Source organism: Boleophthalmus pectinirostris, unplaced genomic scaffold, assembly GCF_026225935.1.
Source record: "Boleophthalmus pectinirostris isolate CB_2022bp ecotype Guang Dong unplaced genomic scaffold, ASM2622593v1 HiC_scaffold_8, whole genome shotgun sequence".
In the NCBI taxonomy this organism is placed as follows: domain Eukaryota; kingdom Metazoa; phylum Chordata; class Actinopteri; order Gobiiformes; family Gobiidae; genus Boleophthalmus; species Boleophthalmus pectinirostris.
In genome coordinates, this window is record NW_026571515.1 from 19,751,427 (window position 1) to 19,759,270 (window position 7,844).

The window sequence follows — 7,844 nt, forward strand, 5'->3', positions numbered from 1 at the left end:
TTTCATGCATTGGCATACGCTGGCTAAATCGTCAAGGTGTGACATCTCAATTATTCAATGTAAATTCAATTGGAAACAGGGTCAGTGAAGCAGGAAGAGTCCCCATGAACACACCTAATTTGGAACCCAGTGGCAAGCGGATTAGCTATGTCCATTTATAAATACAGTCTTTGGTTTTATCTCGTAAGATGTTCAACCAAATCTCCGGCTGTGTCTTCCTCTTTTTGCTGTAGGCTCTAAATTGACCATAGTATATCAATGTAAATTATATATCTACAGCCAGGATGTTGATTTCGATATATCTTGGCACAGATGTTGATTTTGTTGCTTTTTTAGTTCCCAACCAGACCACACAATGTTTCATTTCTTATTTTTATTCTAAGGGAAAGAATGTGAGTTCTTGAAAACACTTAATGGTTGACTCATCATGCTCCCTATTCTCACCTCTCCCACTTCAACTCATTGACGTCACCAGTATCCAGTGTCACGTCTTTTTTTATAGATAGGCTCCAGGAGCAGTGATGGACCATAACAAAGTGAAAGTAGAAAAGTATTGAACATAAGTATACATTTTAAGTGTCTGTACTTTATTTAAAGGCGCATTGTGCAACTTTTCTGGTGGAGGGTCAGTTTCACAGTATGGTATTAAACCTTTATATCTTCATGGAAACCAAACCAAAACCAAGTTACAGGTCAGATCTGTGGAGAGGTGACCCCACTCAAAGTCAGAATGCCTGTTTTTCTAGGTATGTTTGAGCTATAAAATCACCTGTAATTGAACATGTGTAAGGTAGAGCTCTTAAATATCATACTGTGGAACATTCCAGGAAGAGTAATGACATATCCATAAAAACAGGGAACAGACCCTCTACCACAAAAGTTACATAATACAGCTTTAAATAGATTTTTAAAATGGATATTTTTTTTACTTTTACTTCACTACATTTGAGAGGCAGTATCTGTTCTATTCCACTACATTTTTCAGCTAGACTGAAAAGTAAGTAAAGTAAGTTTTTTTTTTTTTTATTGTCTGAAACCTTTTGAAAAGGCTGAGGGTTTATTTTTTAACATAAAAGTCATAGTCTGAGCAAACAAAAATAAACAAATAAAAACAATTATCAATATAATTGTTTCTGTTGAATAACACTGAGCCCAAATCTGCATCTGTATCTACATTTGAAGCTTTATTAGATCACAAACATACTTTTACTTGTTATTCTTTATGTACATTTTTACTTTAATACTGTTGCTTGAGTATTAAAGTAAAAATGTCGTGTTCAGGTATCTGAACTGACATTTCACCTAGAAAGGCAAGTTATAGTAATAACAATAGAACAGAGATCAACAGGCTGAATAGGCATCTGGTATGTTCACGTAACATATGAACAGTTATTCAGACAACTAGAGCATGAACAACAGAACATCTCCATCTCACTCCAGATCACTGAATCCACTGAATTCTTCATCCTCACGGTCACTTCTGAGCAACTCCACGACCTCCGGAGGTAAAAGGAGCGCGACTTCCTCCTTTGCGTAGCCGTCGTCAGACTCAGCATCAGTTCCAGTTAGAATTATTCCGGGCTTTCTGAATCCCGGTTGTCACTGAAGTCCAGGCTTATCGATTCATCCAATGACTTCCAGGAAGGTTACATGGCGCACCCTCCCAGTTCCCGTGAAGCTGTGTTCTCCATTCCCACTTTCCGCCAGTCCCTCACAAGTTTCTCACTCACTCCAAACTTTCTTTCTGCTGCTCAATTACCATTTTCGGCTGAATATTTCACTACTTGCAGCAGGACAGCAGCTTTTTCTGCAGGAGACTTGCGCAGTAGAGTGTGAAGTGACAGTGGTACAGGAGTAATAAGAGTAGCAGAATCTGGCACACAAGCCTAGAGCGCCCTCTCATGCCTGTCAGTGTGAAAATATTAATATTTAAGTCACACCAGAGTATAAGTCGCAGGACCATCCAAACCATGAAAAAAAGAGCAACTTATAGTCCAAAAAATACAGAACGTCTTCCACCACTGTCAGCAGCCATAAACCTCCACACTGTCATCCTGTAATGTGATTGGACTACACCCTGGTGCCTGTCTATTTCCTGTTCACACAGCTCCACATATGAGTTCCAGTATATGAGTGATTCAACCCATTCGAGCGTTACCCCGTTAGCCCTGTGCAGATAGATGTTTTAGGGTCAGCAGCGTTCCAGACTGCCTATGGGATGTCCTAATATAAACGAATTGGCACCCACAGGCCCCTGGCAGCTCCCCACAACATATTTCGTCTGTAATGTTGCTGGTATTTTTCAGTCCAGATCCCATGAGACAAATTCATACTCATTTAAACAGAGTGCTTGTGGAAATGTATGGATCGTTTAGACTCCAAAGCACAGGTCATTTGGTGTGAACTCATTTGAGCCAGAAGACACACACGCAAAGAAATATGAAACTCTGTACACACATCCAGGCAGTCCGTGACTTTGTAGCCCTTAATGTGTTACGCATAAACGATCCAAGAGCAGACTAACTATGCTCATTTAACTGGTGCTACACTCAAAGTCACATTTCTGACGTTGTAAAGTGGCTATAAACATCTGTAGAATTGGATTGTACGGAGCCATTCTGCAGTTGAAACAGCGTGGTGGGGTAATGAGAGTGTCAGCCATTTTGGCTCCAGACGACATGCCTTCATCAGTCATTAGAGCTGGGCCTGATGAATATGAGTACAGAGGGAGAAACCTGAGCCAAGAGAGGAATGATGCTGTTGATGATGCTGGTTTACATCACAAGATCACATGTCTTTTTATTTACTTACTGTGAGACCAGACTTTTATGTTCATATCAAGCACTATGTCCATTGAACTGGCATCATTTTCAGACTGCTGCAAAAAGAGATCTTTTTAGATGGCCAAGAGCTAAAAGACATTAGATCAGAATAAAAACAGATTGTTTTTATCTGCTGTCCCTGATGTTAAAAAGTCATCATAAAAACAGAGCCAATATGAGAATACATAAGATAAATACTGATATGCAATAAAATACATTTTAAACATTTTCAGAAACACACATCTTATGGGTTTGTACAACGTTTCAGTTTAATGAACTGATTAGTATAAATTCCCTGTGCAGCTGAAAAGCAGGTACCTCCACTAGGCCAAGTTGTACATCAGATCTGTGTGTCAGGAGGCTCACAATAAAAAAAAATTAAAAAAAACATGACTTTCAAGGTACTTTGTTTTGTAAACCATGTCTAAAAGATTAAATGCAAAGTAGGTTCCATGCTGAACATTCCCGGTAACACAGTGATTGAACACAAGTTTCTTCACTTTAATTCATTTGCATTCAATCAATGAAAAAAATCTTTTTATTGGGCTTCATCTATTTGATTTAAAATGTTTGAAAGCACTTGCTTTCAGTTCATTTTTATTGAATAGTTTCATCAATTACATGTATAATTCTTCCACTCTTCCTACCAAACAATATAAAGCAATGAATAATATTTCTTTGAAGTGAATTTGGTCTAAAAAGCCTTTTCATCACAAAGCCCTGGCCTTGGTCCAACCTCATCAGTGGCAAATGTATTTCTGAGTCAGGAACGCTCGGCTTTAATTTCACGCTGCTCGCATCTCCAAACTCCACGCTCTGAACGAGAAGGAGAGACAACAGGAGGAATATGAAGTGTCATTTTCTGCCAAAAGTCACCACAGCACACAAAATGAAAGCCCCCACTCTCCAAACAAAGAAGGAAGAGAGGAAATATGGGATCTGGGTTCGTTGACTCAGAGGTTATGCAAATTGACAGGAGCCAATCGGAAATTAGTTTTGGAATAATGTGATTTCCGCTCTGTGTGGTGTTTGTCTATCACTTTGTGCAGATGATAGTCAACAGAATGGCTGGGATTTTATTTTTCTCATTTTGTGTCAGGCAGTGGAGTCCGTGGAGTATATGAATGCAATAAAAGTCTCTCTCAAATAGTCTCACAGTCCAACCAATAATCAAAATAAACCAGTCCAATATTACTTTGTCCCCTTTTGAAGCGATGGTCATGTTCTGAAGTTTATTTGGTGAATTTCTTTTGTAATAATCCAAAAATTCTATGCTCATTACCAAATAGTTCTGAGCTGATACATTCCTACACTTGCCCCAAAAACGTTTTATTTGAAAGCACCATTAATATTTAATATAAGTATTATTTATAATATATATTATTATATTTAATATAAGTATTTTTTATGTTTCATAATGCAATGTCTAATAAAATTAGACTGTACGATCACCAGCTCTGTTTACCCAGTACACCTCAGACTTTACATGCAACTATGTCACGTGACAAAGCCATTGTGGAGTGTATTAGGTGATGAAAGGGAGTACAGATAGTCAGGCTGGCGACTAGGTCAGGGATCAAAATACTCTAGATTGTTCGCAAAAACCCCGGAAGTGCGAGTTCGGGCACCAGGGTCGATTATTTAGAGCTGAAGCAATGAGAATGTTTGGTGAAATTCATCAAAGGGAAAGACATTAATGCCCTTCTTCCTACAGGATTTAGGAAAAGCTTAATATACCAGTTAGCCCCATTAGTGTGCATTACATACGTCACGACCAAATAGCGACGATTGGTTAAATAAAAAAGTACCATCGAGCGAATGAATTCTAATGCCCCAGGTCAGACGATTTCCATGAAGTGAAACCAGCTGATGAATCAGGCTAGAGTACAGGCAGTTCATTGAGGACTTTGTGATTTAGTGCAGGGCTAACCTAGCTTGGGTGGTGCCACCTAGTGCCTCCGCTCAATTTAATTTCTCTCCAGTGACTAGGTTAGGAATCAAAATACACAAGACGCAAAAACCCCAAAAGTGCAAGTTTGGGCACCAGCCAATCAGCGAAGAGCCATATATTCAGTGTTGTCCACGATTCCAGAGATCAAGGATTTAAAGCCAGAACAAAGAGAATGTTTTTTGAATTTCATCAAGAGGAAAGACGTTATTGCCCTTCTTCCTATGGGATTTGGGAAAAGCTTAATATACCAGTTAGGCCTGTCAGCTACAACCTGTGACCATTGAGGGGGACACTGGTAGAGGTTGTAGAGACTTATTTACGTATGTATTTGGGCCTACATCTCCACTACAGACTGGACTAGTCTGAGAATATGGATGTGCTCTACAGAAAGCTGAAGTCCTTTAACATTTGCCTGAAGCTCCTGCTGATGTTCTACCAGACGGTCATCTCCAGTGTCCTGTTCAGTGCTGAAGAAGAAGAAGAAGAAGAAGAAGAAGAAGAAGAAGAAAAAGAAAGACGCAATGTGGTTGGTTGTGGATGCAGAGCTTGTGGTTGAGAAGAGGGCCCTAAGAGGATGGACTATGTTGTTATGTCTTTATGTCTATCTATCTAAATATCTAAAATCATCCTGGTCCAGTACAGATGTATTGTATAAGCAGTTCTTGAGGTCAAAATAAGACCACTGTGTTCTGTCTGCATGTTATTATTAGATGCTTTATTGTTGCATAATCACAAAGTTTGCTGCTTGCATTCTAATTGTTGATAACTTCACCGTCACAGTACATTTAGCTCTTGTATTTCACAGATATGAAACATGCTTATAAACTCATCACATAATTATGATAATCGGAATGCATAAGTAAGGAACAACTTACAACGTACAGCACCTTCAAGGTTTGTTTCATTCATACATGTTAAACACAAACCCTACTCTTACTCGTACATACACACTCTTACACATATACACACATATACACACAAACACACACACACTTTACACCTTGACTGCTGTGGTGGTGTATGCTTTTGTATTGTATTGTCCTGAATGTCAGTGTACATGTTGTATGTTGCAAATTAAATAATAATAATTAACAAAAAAACTACATATTTAGGAATAATTATCTCAAACAGAAAACACTCTATTCCACCTTGTGATTTTATGTGGTAATACAGGAAGTGCTCGCTTTTAAACTCCATAAACCTACACTAGAATCACTATTAACTTGAAAACTACAGGACATCACAAGGTAGAAAGGAGCATTTTGAGGTGTGGAGACTTGGAGACAGACTAATAATACAGGATTACTCAAACAAGTGTGAATAAAACAAAACACAACTCCAGGTGTGTTTTGATGTAACAACAAGCATTATAACATGACTTAAAGCTCAGGAGAATCCATTTTGTGTAACACTGGACCTTTAATATCACCAAACATAACATTCAGCATGCTGTTCTTGTATGTTCATGTGTCCTTCTGAAATATACAGTGGGTGAAATAGACACAAAACTTGGAACACCAGCCTGGTTTTACATTGTGTGGATGTGAGGGTGATGGATGAGTTTATGAACCAATCCCAGCGCGAAACACATGCTCTACATGCGCAAGTGAGAATGCTGTCACAGTTCACATTACAGTGCATGTTTACCAATGTCACTGCAGTGTTTTCAGCTCTTCGTCTCCTTCAGTATGTCTCCAATCTCCTGCTCCGTGTGAGAGGACAGAGTTTACTTGTTATTGATGCTTTGCAATGACATTACCATAGACTCTATAAAGAAGTGGACTGAGTGAGAGTGACGTAACCAATAGTTCAGCTTCAAATGAAGCTCACCGAGGCTTGAGTTATGGGGCGAATTTAGAGCCGAGTTCCATTTTTAGAATAGAAAATTAGTAACAGAGAAAATAAACAGTGAAATAAAAACGCCAGGATCATGTAGAGCACCATTTTAAAGTCAACTGGAGTCAGAATCAGTGGAGCTGGAAGCACTCCCATACACACTTCCTATTTGGAATGCATCGGCAAGTGGGTTAGCTATGTCCCTTTATATATATTTATATACAGTCTATGGACATTTTGCTGGGAGTGGTCAGTATATATATGTCTATGGCGAAATGTTCAGCAGTTTCCATGAAGACACAGTGCGAACATTACCAAAAAATACAAAATGGATTTAAATCACACATTTTCAGGAAGCTTCACGGTCATGTCTAGTCAGGCTGGCGCCACCTAGTGCCTCCACTCAATTTCATTTCTCTCCAGTGACTAGGTCAGGAATCGGAATACACTAGATGGTTCGCAAAAACCCTGGAAGTGTAAGTTCAAGCACCAGCCAATCAGCAAAGAGCCATACATTTTGTGTTGGCAATGATTCCCAAGACTGAGGATTTAAAGTTGGAACAAAGAGAATATTTGGTGAATTTTATCAAGGGGAAAGACGTTACGTCCTTTTTTCTTATGGGATTTGGGAAAAGCTCAATATACCAGTTAGCCCTGTTAGTGGCACATTACATATGTCATGACCAAATAGAAGCGATTGGTTAAATGAAAAAAAGTAGCCGCCTGCCATCGAGTGAATTAATTCTAATGCTGCGAGGTCAGACGATTTCTACGAAGTGAAACCATCTGAATCATGCTAGGTCATATCAGCTTTGAAGTTTAACTGTATGAACTCTTGGAGCAAACCCGTGGAGGGTTTTATAGATTGAATAATAAAATATAGAATAATACCTGAGTAAATAATAATAAAGTTTTCCCAATTTAGAAAATTATATTTGCTCAGGATATCACAGGGATGAAACAAGTTAGATTTTTTAATTATGTAGTGTTTTGAGATTCTGCTTGTAGAGCCTTCCTATGGGGAACATTCGGGTCTTGTTTGCCTGGCTCCAGCTTGTCACACAGTAATGTACTGTATATATGAGAGAGGATGGTGGCAATTTTGAAGCCTCTGTAATCAAATAATTTAATGTGCCTGAAATTCACCAAATCAAATTAAATTTTGTTTCTCACATTTTTCCTATACCTTTTAAATGATAATCAAGAGTCCATTGTACCACTTGTAGACCATACCC